The sequence below is a fragment of the Melozone crissalis genome, unplaced genomic scaffold (assembly GCF_028551555.1).
Source record: "Melozone crissalis strain CALT ecotype California unplaced genomic scaffold, PUWL_Pcris_2 ptg000013l_1, whole genome shotgun sequence".
Lineage (NCBI taxonomy): Eukaryota > Metazoa > Chordata > Aves > Passeriformes > Passerellidae > Melozone > Melozone crissalis.
In genome coordinates, this window is record NW_026535791.1 from 58,844,427 (window position 1) to 58,868,982 (window position 24,556).

At 38.4% G+C, this 24,556-nt stretch overlaps 1 protein-coding gene across 1 annotated transcript in view; it reads right to left on the reverse strand.

The window, feature by feature from the left end:
* CTPS2 (CTP synthase 2) overlaps positions 1-24,556 on the reverse strand; it is a 58,858-nt gene that overhangs the window by 18,178 nt on the left and 16,124 nt on the right. The window lies entirely within an intron of this gene.

Consider the following 24,556-nt stretch of genomic DNA (forward strand, 5'->3'; position numbering starts at 1 on the left):
CAACACTACAGGGATTTTATAGAGATTTTTATATGTATTACACCAGACAGCCAACATGAAATTAAGAATGAATCACTGTAACACAACACAAAGCACATTCAAGATATAGAGCAGTCTGATCACTATTTAATCATGTTACTAATGAATAGTGACTTCAACTATCCATGAACAGAAATCTTCTTTCAGATATCTACTGCCTGGATTGTTTCATTGTTGATAGAAAACATAAAAGCTAATGAGAAAACTTTTCAAGCCCTGACACTCAACATAGAGCAGCCAAGGCTCTGAAATCCCCACAAATATCATTTTAGCAATCATGCCAGGACCATTACATTTTATCTTTGTTTTGCCTCATGTTCTGCAATGCCATTTTGAGAAATTCATCTACTCTGGTTACCTTGGCAGGGGAAAGGGAGGGAGTGGGGGGTGTCTGCTTGGGTTTTGTTTGCAGGCTTTGTTTTTGAGGAGTTGAGGAGGGAGATGAACATTACTTGATTTGAACAACTGATAGCTAAGCAGCTTTGAAAGAACATTTTTACACGTTTGGGGTCTAGGCTTTTTGGCTTTTTACTTAGACCTTGACCGGTGAGCAAATGATTTAACAATGCTGAAATAAATTACTACACATGTAAGTGCAGATCAGAGCATCAGGAGATGCCACAGCCCTGGAGATTACCTGAACACTGAGAAGAGGCTCTGAACACAGCACACAAGGGATTGTGCAGAGGGAAAGCTGACAGGAGCAGGGAATGCAGTGACAGGTACTGATGAATACCAATCCCTGCTGAACACAGCTATGAAAAAAATCTAGCAGCACAAACTGACAAGGACTCAACCCAAACTTAAGGAATTAATCCTTTTATTGACTCTTCCATCATTCTCTGTAGGATTAGTCAGTACTTGCTAGATTTGATCAAATCAATCAATCACAAGTTCATCAGTAGAAAAATCCAGACACCTACAAATGGGATATTTATACTAACATCTATTCTGTTTTAGAAACAAACTAATACAAATATTTTAAAGAAAATTTGACAACTACAACACTGCCAGGGGCACAGAGACCTTCCAACTTGGCAAGGAAACCAAAATGACAGACTTTCCCTGTTCAGAGGGTTACATTTTCAGCTACTGAAAGAATGTGCAAATATTACATCTACCTGCCTTGCTCCCTTTTCCCCCAGAGATTTCCCAGTTCCAAGCAAACTGCATCACTGCCCACCCATATGAAGCACTCAGTGCTCTAGGACTGAATTAACTGCCAACAAAGCCACTTGCAGATTTCAGACCACTCAGTGCCCCATTACTCTGACTGGAGAAATGTTTTTAAAGGACATCCACCATCATGTGTAAGATCAAAGCAGAAATTATCAATAGCTGATTCATGCAATTAGATACTGATATGAGCAACCAGCTTGAAAAATCCTGTCCTCTACTCTCTTCAATAAACTACAGCACAGTATCCAAACATTCCAACAAACACCAATTTAAATTTCTTAAAACTCTGAAAATCCCATAGAATACCACTGTCAACTATTTTCCAGTTTGGGTGATCCTCTTCTCCACAGGTCTGTTGTTTCCTATTTTAGAATTAAGTAACTGCCATGGAGCATTCATTTATTAAAGTCTAAAAGCTCTCTAAGGATTCTGTCTAAGCAGAAATTCTGCTCCAGAATGTTTTGTAACATTTTCTCTAGGAGAATTCATGAAGGGCGTGGCTTCTTTTCAAACAGTGCTTACTCACTGGTAAGCAGAGTGCAATGAACTGAGGAAGTTAATGGAGATGTTGATACGCAAAGCCCATAAAGATATTGCTTAACAGCATTTTGAGAACTCATTCAAGTTATTCCAAACACATGTCCTAGAGCTGGCTTAAAGACTTAATCAGGCAGAAAGTTTCAGACTGTCAGCATTAGTGCAAGGCACAGGGTCAGATAGTGCTGGCTACAGCACTGCAGCGTCAGTCACGCCATGCCACGAAGGGCAGGATTTGCCACAGACTTGAATAACTAAAAAGGATGTGCAAGGGTGTTCTCAGACTTCAAACTGGTCCATCTCACATCATAATTAATGACTAAATACTAATTTATTTTCAGAAAGATCAGCAAATCTGTAGCTAGGTGAAATCCTTAATCCTATCATATATATCTTTAAAAACTCAGAACTCTGTCACTGCCTTTGGAGAGGACTTCTCCAGCTGCAATTCCAAGTAGGTGAAATTCTGCCTCTACCAAATGCCCTTAAATCTACATCAGGTATATCAGAAAGAGGATGGCATCAAGCAAGTCTGAGCATCCTAAAGAGAGGGAAAAACCTAGAGAGTGAGATAGAGCTTGGTGCTCTTTTCATCAAACACCCCACCCACAATGGTGAGACAGCCTGGGACTGTTTGAACAGCACTGTGCTTGGGTGGTCTCTAACTCAGAGAATCAGTACATCCTGCAGGCAGCTGCCACAGAAGACTGGGCCACAGACAAGCCCCATTACCTAACCTACACAAAATAGCCACAGAAACATGAGATTGTCCCTGGTGGACACAAAGCACAACAGATGTTTTACCCTCAAAATTGTCCAATATTCTAAACTTGCTCCTCCCTGAGTTACCATGCCTGAGCAAGCATCCATTCCATTCATTAACAGACCTGGGCTAGTTTGAACCACTTCATTATCAGTTATCTCTGCCTTCAGCAAGCAAGACAGAAGGAAAATTGTTTACTTCAAGGAAAGTGAGCAGGAAAACTGATTGTTTCAAGCGGTCACTACTCCAGATCATTACTGAGGAGAATTACTGGTATCAGCTTTCAGGCAGTGCTCAGTGCCATGACCTACACTACCATGGTACTTCTTGAAGAAATCCTGTTCATCTGCCATAAAAACCATTATCCTCACAGGGAACAGGAGGAGAACTTGCAACTGTTTTTCATCCCATTTCCCTAAAGTAATCAGCCCACCATCAGACTTGTAAGACAGACTGCCTGGAGTCCAACCACTGATCCCTCCCACAGAATGGTGTCCCACCCATTTGATTTTCTGTCCACCTTCAAAATCTGCTCAGTGATGATTTGGTACTCAATAACCAGAGACACAGAAACTGAGGTATTTCTTTTAGAAAGGAAGTGAAGGGGCAGCATGTAGAAAATTACAGACTGACCCATCTTAATTCTTTTTCTAGTTGGAAAATTTTTTTGTAGTGTAAAACTTCCCAGCTAAATGTAGAGCTGAAAAGAAATCCTGGGCAGATCAGCTGAAAGACACCTGTGGACTATTTGTTTTATTTACTGGATATGGAAGAGCATCCTATCAAAAGGATAGCTATTTGAATAGAAAAAAAAAAAAAAAGACAAGGACCCTTGGTTGAAAAGTTGAAAAAGAGACAGCAAATTTTCAAGTAAGAGCTCTACTCACAGAAGAAAGAAGTGCAATTGCTATCTAGAGCATGAAATCCATGTCAGTTTTAAGAACACAAACCTGAACATCTGTATTTTTTGTGGCTTTGCTTCTGCTTTAAGAGAAATTACTTTATTCTCTTTTTTATTCAGCCTGATCATTCATTTTTACATTATCTGACAACACACATTTGACTGAAGCTTAAACAACTTCTAGCAGCTAATATGATTTCACCAACTAGGTTTAGTTGCACCTGATTAATGTATCATTAAATTGAGGTTTTAAACTGAAAGACAAAAGTATACAATCACACTGGTTGATACTGAGAGAAGAAAATTCCTTACTTGAAATTTGGAGTAAAGGAATGAAACAGAAAGAAAGGATTCTAGCTCATAGGAAGCAGCCCAGTACCACTCCTTCTAAGTAGGGTATTATGCTTCATATTATGCCCAAAGATCAGTGGCTGACCATCACTTTAATGGCTGATTGATCACCTTTTGAAACAGACACCAGAATTTAAAATCTGACATTTCTATATCAAAAAGAATTTTCTACTAGTTGGGCTAAATCGGTATCTCTGATACATGAACATTCCATGAAAATCAGCTGAATAGAAGGAAGAACAATGCATTTACTCAGAATAAAAAATGCTAATTTTTAACTCTTCAAAGAACAAAACCCCTGTAGTACAATTTCAGATCCCAAAGAAAAGCAAAGTAGTGAGAAAATATCTCTAAATGTGTTAAAGACACTACTGAGCAAGCATGTTAAACTGCTACAAGGTATTATGCAAGCTGTCTTTGGAAAAAAATCCCACTAAAGATAACTGCAGACAGTTGTGAAAGTAAATCTTGATCTATATCCAGTGCCCAAATCTTGTGCCAATCTGACTCCTTCAACAAGCAGCTCAACTGAGTCCCCTCTGGAAAATAACACAAAGCAGCCAGCTCATGCCCACCACTGTAACCTTTAATTGAAGCAATTTGTTCTCATGCACAAGTCTATCTTCTTTTCAACTGTTCTTTTATATCTAAGCTGTAACTTTGTAGAAATGAAAATAGATGTAGATAATGAAGCTCTCATACTAATTAGTAGTATAGCCATCCTTCTTCCTACCTTCCACTCCATTCTCTTCTCATTTACATTTTTGCATTTTGAAGCAGCATCTCACAGAGGATCACAACCAGAAAGAACACTGCAAGCTCAAATAACTGGTATTGGAAGGCATGCAGGATCACTTTTACTGTTTAAACTGATTTATATCTACCATGTAGAGATCTTGAAATATTTGACATGTATTTTTGTAATGTACTCCTTCTGTCTTCCTCTTTGAAAGCTTCTGGTTTGATTTAACTCCTGTTTAAATGTCATCCTGGTTCCCTCACCTCTACAACCTACACCCCATAATAAAGCAAACAAAATGAAAGGCCCTCTAGAACTGAAGCTGATCACTTCATTACTTAGTGGTACTTCCACTTAATTTACTAATTTGAGAAATTCTAGTAATGTTAATCTTATGGATTAAGAGCAGAACAGACATATTTTAACAGGGAATATCTAGGCAGAAAGCCTCTGGCTCAATCATTCTAATTTTAAATACTACTCTTGTCTTCCATTGGATGCCCAGAATAATAGATGTACTTTGACATATCTGGTACATCAGATATGTCTGATGTACCAGACATATCTGGTCTTTCCTGTCTATAACTTTTCCTAAATTATAGAGAACATGAATTCTGGGTATCTTGTTAGGCATACAGTATTGACATTTATTCTTCTGGAAAGCTCTCCAGGAAAAAGCAATGGGATTTTCTTTCCCCCACAAATTTAACAACAGATTACTTCCTTGAGTCCTTATCCTCCCTCCCACACATACATCATAATGTTTCTCTTCTCATTCTGGAAAAACTAAAGCAAGAGCTGGATATCATAAAGTGCTCATCAAGGTACTGAATTGTAATTCTAGGATTTTCTAAATCCTTTAACTTCCTATTGTGAACTATATTAGAAAAAAAGATAGCATAGGGAGATAATTACAACACAACTTTAAACAGATTATCTTGTAAATGATTTGGTATTTCCATTACTGTCTATCCAACAACAGTAAACATCTTCTCAGCTTCAGAAAACCAAAAGGAATGCTGTATATTAATATCACAGCAGAGATTAATTACCTTGATTACCTCTGCCAGGCATTTCAGGGATGCTTTGAGACACATGCTCTACATCACATTTAATAGCTTCCTGCTTCCATTTCAGAAAAGCTTCAGTTGGCCAAAGACCATCTTGTCTGGAAGACTATTCTGATAAAACACTTATGACCTACAATACTTTTTTTTTTTCTCAAGTAGAAACCATGATGTTTTCCTTCTGAGCAGGATCCCTCCCATCTCATTTTGTCTGTCCTACTTCCTCCAAAAACCTAATAAACATCACTGTTCAAATCATTATTTAATTCTGCACTTCTTGTGATCTTCTCCCCCCGCATTAACTCCCCCCCGTTAACTCTATCCCCTTCAACATGAAATGACAAGAATTCTTTAACATTTGCTTTCCTTAATTGTGTTTATAAGGTACAACCAGGGGGTCAGGTTCAGACACCATTCAAAGGGACAAGTGGCTTGACCAGTTGCACCCACACCATGTACATCAAACAGTAATCACTTCCTGCCCCATTCCAATAACAAGGCCTAGAGTTAACATGACAGTCCAGACATGCCTGTGCAGTTCTTGCTTGCTAATAGATCATATAAAACCAGAATTGCAAATTTTCATATTCATTTCTAGGGATGGACATGGTACACACTTTTAGAATATAAACCCAAAGGAAGAGCTACCTGTGAGGAAGTAAGAAGAGAGAGGCAGAGAGGATGTGAGTATGCATATGGAGAACCACTAGAAAAAAGGTCAGAGAAGTAGAGAAATGGATCTTCACATCACTTCTTATTTAGCAACAAGATGGTGAAAGCCTATAGGAAAAAAATACCAATATTTTTTCTAAGAAAGTAACATTTACAGATTTGACTTTATACTAGTGCAGATCAAGCAGACATTCAATTAGCATGACATCAGCTGAACACACCCAGCAGAATTGTTCCTCTGTGAAAAGTGTGGGTGGCCAGGTACAGATTAAATCAGCAGATAATGCAGTGATCTACCCAAATGCTACAAATGTTTACTGAGCAACCAAAAGACATTGCCACACAGCCAAAGCTCCAGGATGCATCACCAGAGTGGCACACAACAGGCACCTAACAGCCAACCTCACAAAGGCAAAGTTTCCCAGTGGCACCCATACAAAAATCATTTTTATCCTTCACCTGCACCTCTGATAGTCTCCAACAGCAGAATGAAGAGACAGAGAGCACGAGAAAGAACTTTTAGTTTAAAAGCACAGATCTACAGCACGTCACTGTCAAATCCATTGCAAATGTAGTTCTGTTGTTCAGTGCCTAACCCCCCAGTATGGAACACTGCATTATCACATACAATGAAGGATGGGAAGCAAATAAATACAGAATGAAGGAAACAGAAAACCTCATTAATAAAAAGGTCTTCCTTTTGGGGAACTTTCATAATTTTCTCATATTTCACATTATTTTTTTCTCCTTCACATCAATTTCACGGGAGGGGTCAGGGGGCAGACCAGACCCTCCCCATGAACTAAACTTTATGCTAAAATGAAAACTTCAGCTCATAGCTTTTTGTTTAGTTTTACTAAAAATTAAATACTTCACAACACAATGAACAGGCCACTCACATCTAATAAAATACACCCTCCAATACAACCATTCAACTGATTTGAATCCTTTATTTTTCATTGCCCATGCACTTCTAGGCACATGTTCAGCTCCAGTTCTCACACTGGGGTGTATAAAAGGCTATTAGGAAAAGGATGGAAGTCCTCAGCTGCTGCACAGACCTTTCTCTGCAGGTATCAAGTCACTTTACAAAGGCAAGTGTGCTTCATTACCTCCATTTGGTATGGGAAAAATAAGGCAGATTAAACAATTTTTTTCACCTAGAAGAACCAGGATTTCTGTGATATCTAATCTTGTTCCTACATTTTAGAAACAAGGCAGCTAGGGATACAGAAACCACATATTCCCAGGTGACCTTCTAACAAAGTCTTAAGGTCACTTGGTCCCTTGTCTGAGTGGGAGAAATATCTACAGAAATGGCATTCATAAAATTGGAGATTTCATGTTGTTTTCAATGTATGACCTCCAGTAATCTATTAAGTTATGCAGGAATCTGTGAACATTAAAATAAGGAATTAAATATTAGGTAAATATATAAATTAAATATAAGGTAAAATATTTAATGTTCCCTAATTTTTAGATTTTTGTTAATACACAATTTCTGCAAGCTTATTTTAAGGCCAGTGGGTGAAGGAGATGTTTTGGAGTTGTTATATCAAGCAATATAGTCACAGCATTAAGGGATCTGGACAATTCCCCTTTACATTATTGACTTGCCAAACAGAACAATGGTGAGGAACTACTTCACTAGTTACAGTGTTTCCCCTGTGTGTGACAATCACCTCACATAACTTCACCTGCATAACTTCCAGATAAATAATTTAAGGAAACCACCCAAGTGCTTCTCCCTGTAGGGACCACAACACAGACAGGAGCCAATACATTCAAGCTGGAGAACCTCACCAAAACGTGTGGCAGCTTGAAAAGCTCATCTAAGCCATGAGGTGAGCAGTGCTGATCTGCCCTAACCTGCACAGAAGGAGTTTTGTGAATGTCCCTTCAACATCCATTCTTTGTCAACACTCTACAGCATCCCAGAGCATCCTCAGCTCATTCTGAAGTGACACACAATATATTGCAGCATTACCAATGCAGACTCAGGCACACAGTTCTCCATTAAATAAAATGTTCTCTGCTTATTAAATCAAACCCTGACAGACACTCACCTACATCCACTTCATCCAGAAAAATGTTTTGTACACAGCATAAATTTCCCTATTTGATTTACAATTAGTTACACATAATTCCTTTTGTAAGTACTGGAAAGGGCAAAGCTTTTTTGATAATCCAGCATGCATTTCTACTTAGAAAAATGCTTTTTTTTGAAGAAAATTTTAAGAAAGGAAAAAGGTGGGAGTTCATTAACAGCAAGAAGGCATTCTTCACATAAACTAAATGTCCAAATGAAGAAACACAAATACCTTTAACTTTATATATATAAATACCAAATAATTTACCCCATCCCCCAAATATTTAAGAAGAACCTTGTAAAAGGCATCAATAACTGAGAGGTCAATTGTTTTTATTCATTTTAATTTAAGGAGGAAGATGGCATTGTGAAGTTAATCAAATATCAGGACTAAAAGATAAAATAAAACTCATACACAGAATAATGGCCATGGCAGAAAAATCATGAGCGTTCTGCTTGTGTGCAGTATCAAGGAGATATTGCAGTATCAAGGAAAGACATTGCCAAGCTAAAATCCATCTTCAGGGGAAACCCTCAAATTGAAGTGTTAAAAGTGGTTACAAAACAGACAGAACAGACAGTAAAAAATCACTGAAAACAGATGGCACTCATTCAGTTTTGAAGAGACTGAAGGGTGAAACAGCTGATCCAGTACCTGTGGTGAATAACTGCCCATTAGCCTTGTCACCCAGCCAAGTGGCAAATGCCTCACGGAGATACAGAGACCCAGGGTCTGAACAACCTGATGGCCATGCCAGGCAATGCAGCTGAAGCTTTAACAAAAATGTAGAAGTACAGAGCACCTGGGCAGCTATAACAGGTTGGGACACTGCCAACAAAGATTCTGTAAAGGGAGAGACAGGACAAGTCTGGCCAAGGGGGCCTTTCGTCTGGATGGAGCTGTGGTCTGACCCAGGGTGCTCTTGTTAAAGTAAAGGTGAAACCATAACATGCACTGTAGAGCACCACACACATTGCCTTCCTGTGAAATAATTACAGGTGTGCTTAGCCACAAATGTATTTCATCAGCTCAATCTGAGTCTCAAGAGGAAAGCAGGGTTCTCTCCTTTTAATTCCTTATCTAAAGTAAAGGTCCTCTCAGTGCTATTTATCACTTGACCTCCACGTTTTGCTGAGTTTGCAAGTATGTGGTGGAATGAAGAAAATAAGTTCACTGAAAAAATTCTTTTTAGAAACTTTTTCAGTTGTTTGCTTAAGTACTGGCTCTCTCATTTCTCCAAGAAGACAGATATTATTAAATGTCTCATTACTTAAGATTCGGCTCAGAAAAAGCAGGTAAAAATTAGTTAAGTTGAGTGAGAAGGTGATAATATAAATATATTCACGACATAATGGTGTTAATGATACTAAATCTCTAAAATGGTAATTTACTTTGTATTAGTTAATTCATACTGTTTCTTTATAGTCTCACTTACAATTCCAGATTCACAGTGAGAGAAACAGCAAGACAACACAAACCTTGCAAGAACTCCATTTATCATTACTTAAAATGAATTATTCTGAGAAAGATTAGAATATTTCTTTGCCACAAGACAAAAAAGTTGTACACAAAGTCAAGCTGAGCAAGAAAGTACAGTTGCTGATCTGTGTCATTTGCAGGCGCAGCATGTCTGCTGTGATTTGTCAAAACTAATTTTTCATTTTACAGCTTGAGCAATACTGAGGTTTTGGTGGTTTTCCCAGGCTCTTGGGCAATGTCCTTCTCATCAATGAAGACCAAAGTTAACAGTTTCATGGCAAGTTATATCTCTGATGCCTACACAGGCTCCCCCTAATTAGCCAGGCCAAATGACAATGCCAATGGAAGCCACAGCTAATAAATCTGAATTATCTTTCAGTGGCAATGCAATAATCACCAAGTGGTTTTAGACATATATTTTCATTTTTTTCAAATTTATAATTCCAGATTCTTCACTGCTAGATACTAGGGCTTTTTAATACTAGGATCCAATGGGCAATGGAAGGTGACTGTGCAGAGGTGCTGGGAAAAATGGACTTCTCTCCAAGGACAACCAATGTCTGGGAAAAATGTCTCAGAAGAAAAGCAATGTTTCTCCTTTTTTGATGTTTCAGCATAGCATGCACAGGTATCTTGGGTTGCACAGCTCTGCTCCAAACTGGTGCCAGCCTTAAGGCTGACCTCCATATGGCATCTGGTGCACTGCTTCACAAGCTAAAGACACTTAAAACTTTCTTCTAAAATTCACTCCACTCTTGATTCTGAATCCTAAGAAATTATTTAAAGCTACGTTTTGTTACAGCTTAGCTGTGAACCCCTGTGTATTACAGGAAGGAAAAAAAAAAAAAAAAACACCAAGTCCTTTTGTGTTGAAGGGAAGACTAGTCACTAACCCAAAATAAATTAAACTGGCTTTAAAGTAAATTCAACTTAATTGATAGTTGGTTTCCTCACTAGCACAGCTAAGAAGCAAGTTATGGCTGAGGTGGATAATTTGTTAATTTCAGTTTACAAAATGCAAATCTACTTCTTCAAAGCTCTGGTTTACAGATGTTTAAATACGATGCACTTGTCTAAACAGAGAAAATCCAAACTACTACTCCATTTATTTCTTGAACCTAGAATAATTTGGTTTTGATTTTATATTCAAATTGGGTAATTAGAAAATCTAAAATTAAGCCAGGTATACAAGCACTACCCTTTCTTAACTACAATTTCTGTAAGTAGCAACAGCCTAATTTTTTCAATAGGCCATAATCACATATAAAATAGTTAGAAAACTGATTGCTCTATACTGTTTGTTAGACAACTGTTACTCTTCTCATAGGCCTCATTAGTCCCTCTAAATTCTTCGATTTTCCCTCATGTCCACTCTCACTTGGTCAAAATAGAGGATAAGGGGAGAATTTTCTAGGAGCTTCTTGCTTCCATTGTCCTAAATTTCCATTAACCTTTCAGAGAGACCTGGAAGTTACTAATGCCAATTTTGACAGTTTTCCTTTGAAAACAATTTAGCAATAATTTAGCAATATCTATTCTATCTAGACATTAATACATCAAAATGCTAACAAGATGAGGGATTTCTATGCCAAAGGTAAAGCCATTACTTTGTAGCATTATTTTTGTTATGCTTCCCATTGGTAATGAAACATACCATGAAACATACCCCAAAATACCACTAATAATCTGATTTTACAAAGCATGGCTCGCTTGCAGTCTTCTCACTGAGAATTAGTAACTTCTGGAGCTCTACTGGTGCATATAAGCATCTCTTTCTCCAAATCAAAGAGAGAGCTCCAAAGTTCTTACCACTGTTCTATTTATTCCTCTGCCTCTGCATTTTGTACTGCTGAGTCTGATCAGGCCAGCAAGGCCTGCAAGGCTTTGCCATCCAGATACACAGTGCTGAAGGGGAAGAAATTGAAGAGAATCAGAAGTTTCTACCAAAAAATGGCCTCCCTTTCTTTCTGCCTAAGGGCACCCCTCATGTTTGCTGCTGTTTTCTCCACACTTACCTTTTCCTGGCAGAATGTAGGTGGTCATTGTCTAGCACAAGCACCTTCAGCTCAGTATTTTGGCACTACCTCAACAATTTCCTTCCACTTCAAGCAGCAAAGTCAACACAGCTCCAGCTGGGTCCCAGGGGCCTAAAGGGTCACTGCAGCACAATTCTGATAAAAGACCTCAGTCACTGATTGACAGGGGCTTGAACATGGTTAACTGCTGAGAGCCCCCTGTCCCTGCCCAGTGTACATCCACAGAAGAGTGCACAGTGATACATGGGGTGAAAACACCAGAACACTCCTTCTCCCAGCTTCTGCTCTCTAAGAGAAAAGCCAGAACTGTTTTAGAGAACCCAGAACACAATCCCCCATCTTTCCCACATGCACACAAAGTGAGTCAAGAGGATCCTGTCATGTCACCACACCACACCTATCACCACACCATCATCTCAAGCTGCAGGCTTTAGAAGAAAGCCACACAAACTCATATGGTATCAGACTCCTGTCTGTCAAGTCATTTTCAATAAATTCTAAGAATACAAAATGGATTACACCCTTCCAGGATCAAGACAAGCAGATATGACATTTCTTACTCACCAGTAGGATTATTACATTGACAGACAGTAGTCCTAAACTTGCATGAAAACAGATTATAACTATTTTTAGCTAAAAAATATGCTGGGCAAGGGAGTTTCTTAGTGGTACATTTCCTCTTTTGAGATCAAGCATCTCAATGTGATATAATCCCTAAATTAGGTGCCCATTTGTCTTATTAGATGCACCTCTAGACCTCTTTTGAACAGTCCATCAGGTTTGCACTGCTGAGAGCAACAACAATGCTCTGAAAATGAGCTACAAACTTGATTCCAACTCCCCTCATCGATTTTTTCTTCAGGATTAAGAAAGGGTTTTAGATAGAGATGTGACATCTAGTGACTCCAGTTATCTCCAGTGTCAAAGGGCAGCTGAGAAAAGACCTCATCTCACCAGAGAAATAAACTCACTAGTGCCTCTTGTACAGCATTATTGTACTTATACTTACTTTGCTCTACCTGAAACTGAACCAAAGCCACTCCTCCATAAATGCATATATGCTTTGCTGGAATGGAGATTTACACATTTTTGATCACTCTAAAAAATTTCAAAAAACAAATCTGAGTTTAGTATGCAACAAAGAAGATAAAGGGTTTTAGCAGCTACATAACTGTAAATTTCAGCTGTGGCACTAACAACCAGATTGCAATGCTGCACGAGTCAAGGCTCACAAACGGAAGGATAAAACCTCGTATTGAAACACATTCTCCCTCAAAACTATCTTGTGCAATATGGAATATCTACATCACAGGGAGTTTCAGTAATAAATTAGTCTGCCAGATGTGTACATATGACAGTAACAGCTGACACATATAGTTACAATGAATAACACATCACCAATTTAAAGCTGACTACAAACAATGCATCTTATTAAATAATTCATCCCTGTAGCAGTCACACCCAGTCCTGTTTAGGGAGACACCTTCAACATCTCATTAGGTGTATGTCACAAGGGAGGGCCTGCAAGAGACTCTTGTCAGGATAACCCATATAGCTCAAGTTTAATTTGTGAGATGAGACAACCCTTTTACACGTCACCACTACAGGTTTTACAAACAATGACAATTTTAACATAGGGAATGCATCACCTGTGACACATAAAGGATTCTACAACTCATCCCCAACTTCCATCTAACAATTCCATTCCTCAAAGCAATGCCATGTTCTCTACAATGGCTGCAGTGCAGTTTGCTGAACTTCTCACCCGTAATTATTTGATCTTTTTCAGAAAGTTTGTTCACTGAATGCTCCTTTTCTCTCAGTCAGTCCTTTGTCTCCTCCTAGGCTAGCAGTAAGAACCAAGTGACAACACTGAAATGTTCTATCACCCCTCTATTTGCACTACAGAGCTATTTCCCACATCTGCGAGCCACCACATATCTTGGAAAAATTACCCATGGGTTAGACTGGCTCTCAGTATCCCAACTTTAAAGCCCGTTCCTTTCTGTAGGCAGGTCAAGAATGCCTGAAGATGAGTGCCTAAAGCCGTGGGACTGACTCTGCAAACTCACCAAAGCCCTTAGAGCTGAAATAAACACACACCATGGTAGCAGCAGCCATCTGCACCTCAATGGCTTTCATTATTTGCAAATTATCTACAGCACAATGTATCCCATATTTAACTTCAGATGCAGCATGGGGATTGTTAATTTACACAGGCACAGACACACATACATTCTTTATACCAGCACTAGTTCTATAAAACTTCTGCTCTGCTTTTTTACTCATTAAGAAATCAAAACTTGACCCCTTGCAAGATTTCTTAGCAAATCAGATAGGATTCATATGTTCCACAGAGTCCCCAGTCCACCCCAATTTACTTTAACTGTACCATCATTTTTCTCCCACATCTCCCATCTTTTTCTGCTACAAAAAATAAGCAAAGTTAACAAAGGGCTTTCTTTGATCTAGTGATGGATGTCTGTAAGCCTGAGATGATGCACAAGCACTATGTAAGTAGAAATAAGTGAGTGAGTGAGTGAGTGAGTGAACAAACACTAAGCACAAAGCCGCTTCCTGCTCTTTTTTTTCAAGTGTTCGACATCCACAAAGGTATGCTCTCCATTGCAGCAAACTTCACTTTGACAGCAGACATTTCAGTACTCTGGCTAGGCTGTGAAATAAGCCTCACAGAGATCCCTGAAATTGCTTAAAGTAGCTGGGCTTACATACAAGTAAGCCTGGTGCTGCTACCATAAAATACACCAAAGAAGGTGGAAAAATACTGGAGGGTTAGGGCGTTAACCCATCACCAGGGGATTAAACAGATGATTTGAGATAGTCACTGCCCTCAGGTGACAGCCCCACCCCTGTGGAGGGTGCCCTGTCCCTTCCAACAGTGTCAATGAATGGCATAGAAACCCACTTGCAGACCAACCCAATTTATTGTCCATCACCTTAAGGTAAGCAAAGAGCACAGAATCACATAACATTCAGCCATCAGTGGTGGCAGGAAGGATGTGACAAGGGCAAAAGAGACAACACCTGGATTACCATCCCACTGAATCCATCATTAAATGCACATGACTGTGATGCTGTAAACTTCACCCCTCCTACCACTTTGGTGGCACCCAGACTTCAGCCATCCCTGCAGCATCCCTTGTGCTCCCTTACTCTCCAATTGACTGGAACTGCTTCCTCCAAATATGCCCACAAACCAGCTTACTAGGGAAGTATTCACCAGTAGCCAGTTTTGAGTGAATACTGAATGTGTATACTCTGAAAGAAAATGACACACCGCCACCACAGGGACATGCATTAGCCATTGCTAATGGCTTTGTATCTAAGCTAAAATAAAAATGTCAATTCCAAAAGGATACTGTGCTTACAATGACTTCTCTAGACCAGGGCAAACCCAACTGAATTATGCCAGAAACTGCAGGAATTATATATTTTCATATTTGCAAGAAAGAGCAGCAAGGCCCTGGAACCAAAGTTGGATTGCTGCTTCTACACTGGAAGTCAGCTTGCACAGACATCAAAGCTCCAAGTGCTGCTCTTTAGTCCAGATAAATGCTGATATCTGCTAGTCACACATCATCAGGGCAGCAACAGTAACATATTATCTTCCCCTACTTTTGCTCAGATTCTTAGTGAGCACCCAGAATTCCTTACACCTGGATATCATTCTGCCATTGCTGGGCTGTGCTGGGTAAGGTGGATGTATTTCAGAATAGCATTTAAGTCCTACAAGGAGACACTTCTGGAAAAGACAGAGTACTGGGGCCTGTCAAACTGAGTTCTGTGGCTGATTCCAGAGTTCAGAGATGCCACACAAACTACTGGAGGAGGACAAAGAGTCAGGAGATCAAACTGCAAATCCCAGTTCTGCCAATCTCTCATTCAAACAGCCTCACAGATAACAGTGCCTTGTGAACAGAGCTGATCTGAGAACACTGGATTCACCCCCAGATTTGGCACACAACTCTTGAGGAAATCACCCACATTTCCGACATTGGTCTCTCACTCTCCCAGGAAAATGTTTCAGTAAAACTGGTTATGCTATTTTGCAATTAGGTGGTGTTCTTTAATGAACCCTCAGTAAATTACCAAGGCTAATGTGCTGAATTCCAAGTTGTGATCCCTCAAAATGCAGCTTTTCCATACCACTAAGCATCTTACTACTACATTCTGTACTCAGGGAGGTGCCTTAGGTACAAAGAGAAGTCATTTGACTACTTAAAACAAATCTTGTAAATACTGTAATGTCAACAATTCAGATCAGGCACACCAGCTTCCCAACACTGCTTCCAAATAGGATAAAGCAGCAAGGATGGTGAGGCCACCAGACAGGAGCTGCAGGGAGGAATTAGCAGGTGTGGAACTGAAGCCTTAGCAGATTAGCCAGTCACACAATACTACTAAAATTTGACCACCTACCAAAGGTGGAAAATAGGATGAAAGGAGATAGAAGCAGATATTTCTTTTTCATTTTGTTGGCAGAAAGAAGACAAAAGGATTTATCATTATCTTATTGTCATGAGCAACCATGGAGTTCATGCCCCCAGTTTGGTGTATGGGACTCACCCTAACCCATACAATGCATTCCAGGCCACGAGCCCCATGCTTGCTTGCACTGCTACTCCCATATCCCATAGCAGCAGGAGAGGTTGTGTTAGCACAGACAGCAGCAGCTCCTGAATTTCTGTAGATCCAAAAAGCAATTCCAGCTTTGTCCCTCAGCTGGACTGGATAGATAGTGGGGGATGCCTTGCCCCAGTTCTGTGCCAATGATGTGCCAATCAAGCCAATGCCAAGCTTTTGCCCTGAATTTTAAATCACTGTCCTCTCCACAATCCTGAAATTAAGTGTCAAGAAACTTGACAAGTCTTCCACTGTTGAAACCCTGCAGCTGGACATCTCCCTATAAAATACCTCAGAGATTGTCCTCATCAGCCAAATGCTTCTGGAACTATTTAAATCTGCAACACCATGAGCACCCAGAGAGGTGAACAAGTGTCACAACATTGGACATGGCATCTCAAGCAGAATGGGAAATAACTCATAACTAACTTCCCAGAATGGAAAGAAAGTCAAGAAGAAATTACTAGATCTAAGTAGCAGGACTCACAAAGGAAGACTAAACTAGCAAAGATTTCTGATTAAAAAAAAAAAAAAAAAGGAAGACAGGGAATTTCACTGATGTCAAAGGCCATTTTAAGAAGGAAGATGTCTGTTCTGCCTATCTACTGAGACAGGAGAATCAAAGGGCTTGAGTGCAGCAAGGCTTGTGGACACACAGTAATACACTCTAACAAAACCCAAAAGGAATAGACCAGATAAGGAGGCTGTAGATGCCCCGTGATTTAAGGCACTTAATAAGTTGAGCAGACATCCAGTATAAATATTGATGACCCCACTCCAGGGAAAAGGAAATAATTAGCTATATGATCTCTAGGGACTCTTCTAATACTCTCCTGACACTTGGAAGTGAGTGCAAGCACATTCAAATGGGCTGCTAATACAAGGTGTGTATCTACATAATTCATCTACCAAAGTTTGCCTGGCTTTTTCAGGAAACCTCCTACTTACCTGTTATGGAATCCTACACCCATACAGCTGCAGTTCCAAAAACATCCCTTCTGCCCCATCCATGTCCTACAGACCCACAAAGCTCTTTGTTTAGAGTTATAAATGATGAAATGACAACTGATTCTGAAGAAATGATGGACAGGGTGAAAAATCTAGTCAGTGGGCCTGAAGCCAAGCACAAAAAAAAATGTCAACAGAGAGCAGGCAGATTAGAAACCACAGGAAGAAACCACAACCAGAGCCAGCAACTCAGCAGTTGCAAAATTAACAGTGTTGGGTCATGAAGCATCAACCACAGGCTGATTATCAGCTCCAGGATGTCCCACAGACCATCAATGGAACATGATAAAACTATTGGAACATTCAGAATGCTACATTCAGAACCTGCAAAACACAACAGTCAGTTATAAAGGTGTTCCCAAGAAGGGAGTGTTTTTCAGAACCTCACATTCAACTTTCTCATTCAGAACACTTGTTTTTTAACATTCACATCATGCAATGTTTTGTTGCTTAACACTAGCAACCAAAATTTTATTCCAAAGGAACTTCATCTTTTTCCTGAGCTAAGAAGTAGCCCAAAATGTGGAGAAGTGTGATTAACTATTCACACAAAGAGTGAGTAGCTTCTTAATATTTTATTTACATTTTTGGATGTGTTTAAAAACCCCTTATATTTGCCATTTTCCAAAAGGCTACAATATTAATAAATGCTATACACATCACCATAGGAGTCTTTTCTCTGAGTGTCGTTCATCTTGAAGTGAAGAATACACAAATTCAAGCAAGAAAACTTTTCCAGTATCACCTATAAAGACCAAGTAAATATACACCTAGTGCAGTGGAGGATGATGACATATTTCAGAGATAAAAAATATTACTCATTTCTACTGCTAAAGTGTCCTATTCCTTTGACTACTGAAAACACAATAACTAGTGCACTGACTCAATGACACATGCCAGTTTCATAATTAGGGTGGAGCATGCAACTATAAAGGTTGTCCCAATCTGAGACTCTCACTGCTGGACATCTGAAAGCTCCGGGTTCTGAGTGAGGTAAGCATAACCTAAATATATTGGGTCTTTCAAACCCTTAAACTTAACTTAGACAATTTCCTTTCTTGGGAAAGTTGATCAATTTTACAGAGAAAAAAAACTCAACTCTTTTCATCTAGGTTAAGTATTGCTCATTAAATGGTTAATTAAACAATGAAGAGTGTCAGATATATTTCAAATTGTGATTGTTGTTGTCTGTTCTGTTTGCAGTTATTCTTCAAGACAACATCTGAGAAACATGGAACATATACTCAACGAAAACCTCCTGAAGTATTTTACCCAGTATGCTTTACAGGAGGGCAGCACCAGTGCCCTGTCCATTGGTGGGCTGAAGAGTCTGCTTCAGAATCAATTTGCACAGTACCTGAAGGTAAGTTTCACTCTCATTCTATTCACTGTGCTTCTATGGAACGCATGAGAAAAAGGAAATAGAGGCAATGATGTTCAAGGCAGATTACTGTGTCCAAATGGTTTCACTAAAATCCATAATTCTTAAATAAGGTTTGGCTTATAAAACTTCATTTACATTGGTAACAGTAGCTTCAAACAGATATTTGAGCACAGAGTTTATAACAAAGTCCTATGAAATCAAATGCAAAAAAAATCTAAGAGCTGTTCTGTTTGGATTTGTTTTTTTTTTTAATGCAAGCTGTATTTCACCTGAAATATTGTACCTGAATCTTATAAAATATTTTTCATTTCAATCTAAATAATTAATCTTGAATCTATAAAATATATAGAAAAAATCTATAAACAGAGTAAAATAGTAGAACATATTTAAAAGCAAGAGACTTCAGCCAATTTCTATCTAGGTTAAATTACCACCATCACAAAATAAAAGTTTTGCCATTGCAGAACAATGCCAAGTAAAGAAAAGAGATGCCACGAAGCTGGAGAGAGAAATACCCATTTCCTGTAGCTAGAAAAAAATCTCTGTTGTGATTTTATACATATTCTCTGCCAAATCTTTCCTGAATTGCATTAGGAGTCAATTTAGATTTTTCTGCTAGACTAATCTTTAAATACTGTGTTTCGGATATCTCACAGAAGCAATTTTTGCTGAAGGTCTGAAATAAGTGGCACTCCCATTGAAAAACAGTATTTTGAGAACTACAGGAATCCAGTTTAGTAAGTTCAATTAACATGATATGATATGGCTTATTAACAACAGGCTCCCCAAAAAACCCAATAAAACACAAAGGGTTTTTTCTTTCTCTTAAAAGACAGCTTAGAAATTGATTGTCAAAAATTAACAGAAATGTGATGGCAAATTCAGAAATATAATGCTTTCTGTAACACTGAAGACAATTCAGCATCATACAGATTTTCCCAGCTATGTGGAAATGAAACTGTTCAGAAAAAGCAATATTGATGTTTTCTGTCTGGACCTCAGACATTTTCAAGCAACAAGTCTGTTTCCAAATATTTATGACACCACAATAAATCAATATCGAAACATAACAGGTAATTATAAAACATGCAGAGATCCAGGGTATGAACAAAAGAAAACATTTTATGAATTTAAATTATAACTCCAAATTTGGTTTACATTATTTAATTAGCCTGATCAGGGTTGTTATCAGAATATTCACTGCACCAGGATGCTACATGCACTCTTACCAGACAACAAATAAAAGAAGCTAACAATCTAAACTAAATGTTTTACATTAGCAAGATGTTTTTAGCAGTGAATACAGTATTCCTACTAAGGAGGGAGAAGGGGGAGGGAAAGAGACCCTCAGATCCTGGTCTGAAGCATAAAGAAAGTAGCAATATTTTTTCAAAACGTACATACAGGGCCAAATTTAGTGTCTAAAAAAGGAGTAGGTCATATGCAAATTAATTTTTACAGGTGATTATGCACCTGGTGCAGCTATTTCACCTGTACCATTTCCCAGATTCCAAATTTACCCAGAAGAATGAAGTAACCCATCTGAGTAATACTTCATCTTTCTCAAATATTTATACATCTTTGTTAACATTTTTGGCAGGCAAAAGCAGACACTGTCCTACTAGTTTAACCAGTCAAACCAGTAAATACAACACCACCAGTAACACCTTCAAGTAACACTGACTGTTATTGACTGCATCATTTCTTAGCAACGTGCTTCATAGGAAAATGCTCATGGTGATCTAATCATTTCATTCTCTTTTTTTTCCTTTAATTCTTGTCTTATAAAAACAGGATCAATTCTCACTTGATAACATAATTAAATCGTTGGACAAAAATAAGGATGGATCTGTCAGCTTTGATGAGTTTATGATGATTGTAAAAAAGATAACTAGTACAGGACAGTGAGGCATCTGCAAGGACGAGTATCACTGCTTTGGAGAAGAGCCTGGCATTTGTTTACATGACATGTACATCTAAACCCACAGATTTGTTATTATTTTAAAGCATATGGAATAAAGATTTAACAGAAAAATAAGCATGTTTGCATTGTGTTTTATCCACAGTCACCAGCCACACATTCCAGCTAAAATGCCTTCCAACTAGTTCAGAACTACTGTTTCTATTTCACACTACGTTTGAGGTGTTATTTAAAAAATCCTGCTCTACCTGGGCTATTATTTGGACCTCTAGAGAAATTCAAATCACACAGCTTCTAAAACACACAAAAAGAAAGGTGCAGCATTCCATTTGAGGAGTGCTTCCTAGAGTACACTATCCAATCCTCCTCACAGTTCAGTTTCATCATTCACAAAAGATGACACGTCACAAAACAAGCAGTTCAAATTTTTCAAAAATTAAGTACTTATTTCAATAGCAATGTTGCAATGCCAAGTATGATAACTGCAACATTAGATGCTAATTTTAAATTATATTTACATTAGTATGTACTTTTTTTGTTATGACTCTGTGAATGGGAACATACAAGTATATATATAAACTGAGTGACTGTTATTGCAGTTAAAGTTCATTAGCTTTATTTGGTGCAGTCTTAACCTTTTCATTGCATGATTCCTGTAACAGATGTGTTTTCATGGGAATTATTATTTACTTCAAGAAGAAATTAGTAAAAGAGAAATATGAAGGACAGATATTTTGAAGACAAGTAATCAGTGGATTAGGGACTAATCCTACTAGAGAACTTGGAGTTTTGGACTGAATTTTAACACCAACATCATCCATTATATTGATAAATCACATAGATCTCTTAAGTTACTTAAGGACTTAAAGACTTGGCTTAATTGCAAAGCCTGTGAAATGCATTCAAGATCCCATGCTACTGTGGCTCCCACCCCTGAATTTCCCCTCAATGAAAGGAGGAATAAAGTACTCCACACCAGTGATGTATGAATAGAAGCCTTAAAAAATATGATGTTTAAACATCAAATGATTGTCCTAACATGCTCCCAGGCCATTCTTTTACAAAACCCCTTTGGTTGCTGAAATATGTTATTTCTTGAAAGAAAGAAAATTGTATGTATTGTTTTTTTCCCTGGTTTGCAAAAATATTTTAAATTAATGATATGCTTTGATTTAAAAAGTAAATACACCACATGCACATTATGCTAACCAAGCTCCACTAGCAAATTTACACACACACACTTAAGTACAATCACAGAAATTTAGGACATGCTTTTTGCATGTGTGAGACATACATTCCTTTTCATCTCTTAGACAACTTTAGAAATTTTGGAATTCAATAAGGTTACTGACATCCTGAATAGGAAACATGGGCACTAGGAAATTAACATGTTTTAAGAGTGTCACCTACTGGCAAAAAATACTTCTGCACAATTTCTTGAGTAGATAGAAAATGCAGTTATTTTACCCAGTGCAGTAAGATCAGGTTCACGATCCTATACAAGGTGTAATTGTTCATGAAGAACAATGATCACAATTAAAATTAGCTTTTGTAAATCAAAGGGAAAAAAAAGGAAAATTATTTCCAGAAAGTTTTTTTTTCCTTCTTCCAAAGCAATATTAGATGCAGTTGCAATAAAACTGACAAATAACATAATTTAAAGCATCATTTAAAAAAGTAAAGGAAGATGAGAGAAATGGAACAAAACAACTCTTCATCCATCCAGTGAATCCAGTTCACTAGCAGTTCAGACCATATTGTTTCCCTTTAAAGGAGTTATTTGTGAAATTACTATTTGCATGAGAAAATTCATACCAAGCTCCACACTCAAGCAAATGCATGACCTTCCTGAACAGCCATCCTCCTGCAAAGAATACTAAAAATTTACCTATCATTATTTATAAAAACGGCTAGGAAGTAAAGCAGAAAGCTTAAAAATACATAATGGGAACTTCACCTGCAAATAATCAACCAAGAACTTGGGCTGTGCTCAGAGCTCATTTATCTCCCTCATTGCCCTGCTGAGCTAGGGCAATGCTCCAGGCTTGGGAAGAGTGACTGGAAATCTGCCCTGGGCAAAAGGACATGGAGGTGCTGGAGTATGTCCAGAAAATGGCAACAGAGCTGAAGAAGGATCTGGAGCACAAGTCAGACTGGAGCTGTTGAGGAGGCTGGGGTTTAGCCTGGACAAAGGGAGGCCCAGGGGTGACCCCATCAATCTCTACGACTGCCCGATGGCAGCAGGTGGGCACTGAGGGATTCTCCCAGGCAGCCAGTGACAGGATGACAGGAAAGGGCCCCAAGCTGTGCCATGGGAGGTTCAGGATGGAAATCAGGACTAATTTATTCTCTAAAAGGGTTGCTAAGCATTGCAATGGGCCAGCCAGGGATGTGGTGAGTTCAGCATCCCTGGAGATGTTCAAGACACAGATGTACGTGGTACTTAGGGCTGTGGTCCAGTTGACAAGGTGGTATTTGGTTTAAGTTTGGACTTGATTTTGCAGGTCTTTTCCAACCTAAGTGATTCTGTGATTCTGTGTAATACTGACTTACAGGACTACTTGATAATTGTAGTTTTTATTTGCAGCAAAAAGTTCAAATTTACATAGATGCAGTCAACAAAGAGAAACACAAGAGACCAAAATATTTTCTAAGTGCTTTAGATGAAACTATCAACTTTAGTAGTACAGTTCTGAGTGCCTGAATGCTTAGCAAATTAAGAAGCAATGTAAGTAGCTGCATCTTTTATGATGCCCCTCAGTTCCCCTGCCAAACTACCTGTCTAGTTCTATCTTTTTTTAAAAAATAAAAGGAAATGTAACTACTGCCCCACCAGTACCTTTCTTCTCCTTCCTCTGTTTTCAAAGGAGGGGAAACCAAAAGAAAAGTACACTGCTTCAGTCCTAAGTTAGTGCACAGTGGCATCACAAGATATTATCAGTGCTGATATACTCCAATTAACTTTCTTGGATAATGAAACATCTACATCAGTTTGATAGTTCAGCAATCTGCTTCTCTTCCAACTGTTTTTATTGATTATATAGAATATCTAAACAGCTCTCAGCACAAGATGGACTCTGCTAAGGCGGATTATTTAGTGGCTATAATTATTGGTAGTGCAAATCTCCCACTTGGAATGATTTACATCTGTTTCTTGTCTAGAACTGAGGTGTCAAAGATCAGATTAAGATGCTGAAATATGACTGTCAATAACCAATTTCAGAACCTTAATGCAGCTCAGAAAAACAGAATATCCATTATACACACTGCAATGGCAACACTTCCATCATAAACAATGTATTAATCTTCTATGACACATTCACTCCATTATTTTCTTAACTTTATGTACACATAATTTTCTCTTTAACAATCTACTTTACTTGCCCTTGAATGTAAACTGCAGATCACCCAGTTAAACACCATTAAATAAAACTGACACTCAAATTAAATAAATATCATTAAATAAAACTGACACTCAAAAAGCTCTAGAAATAAGGATGCCCCAGAATCACTCTTCTGTGCTCTATCTTGTTCTAACCTAAATTTCCACAGTAAGCTTTCAACATCTTCCACATTTTACAACACATTGCAATTATGAAATTGACCCCTGCAGTGAAAGAGTACATTTTTGCACATAATCAAGGAGAAAGGAAGAGACTTTAACTATGGCAAGACCACAAATTTCATGCCGAAAGTTTCCCTTCACTCACCTGTGGACTTCTCCAAATACCACCAAATTCTAGCAG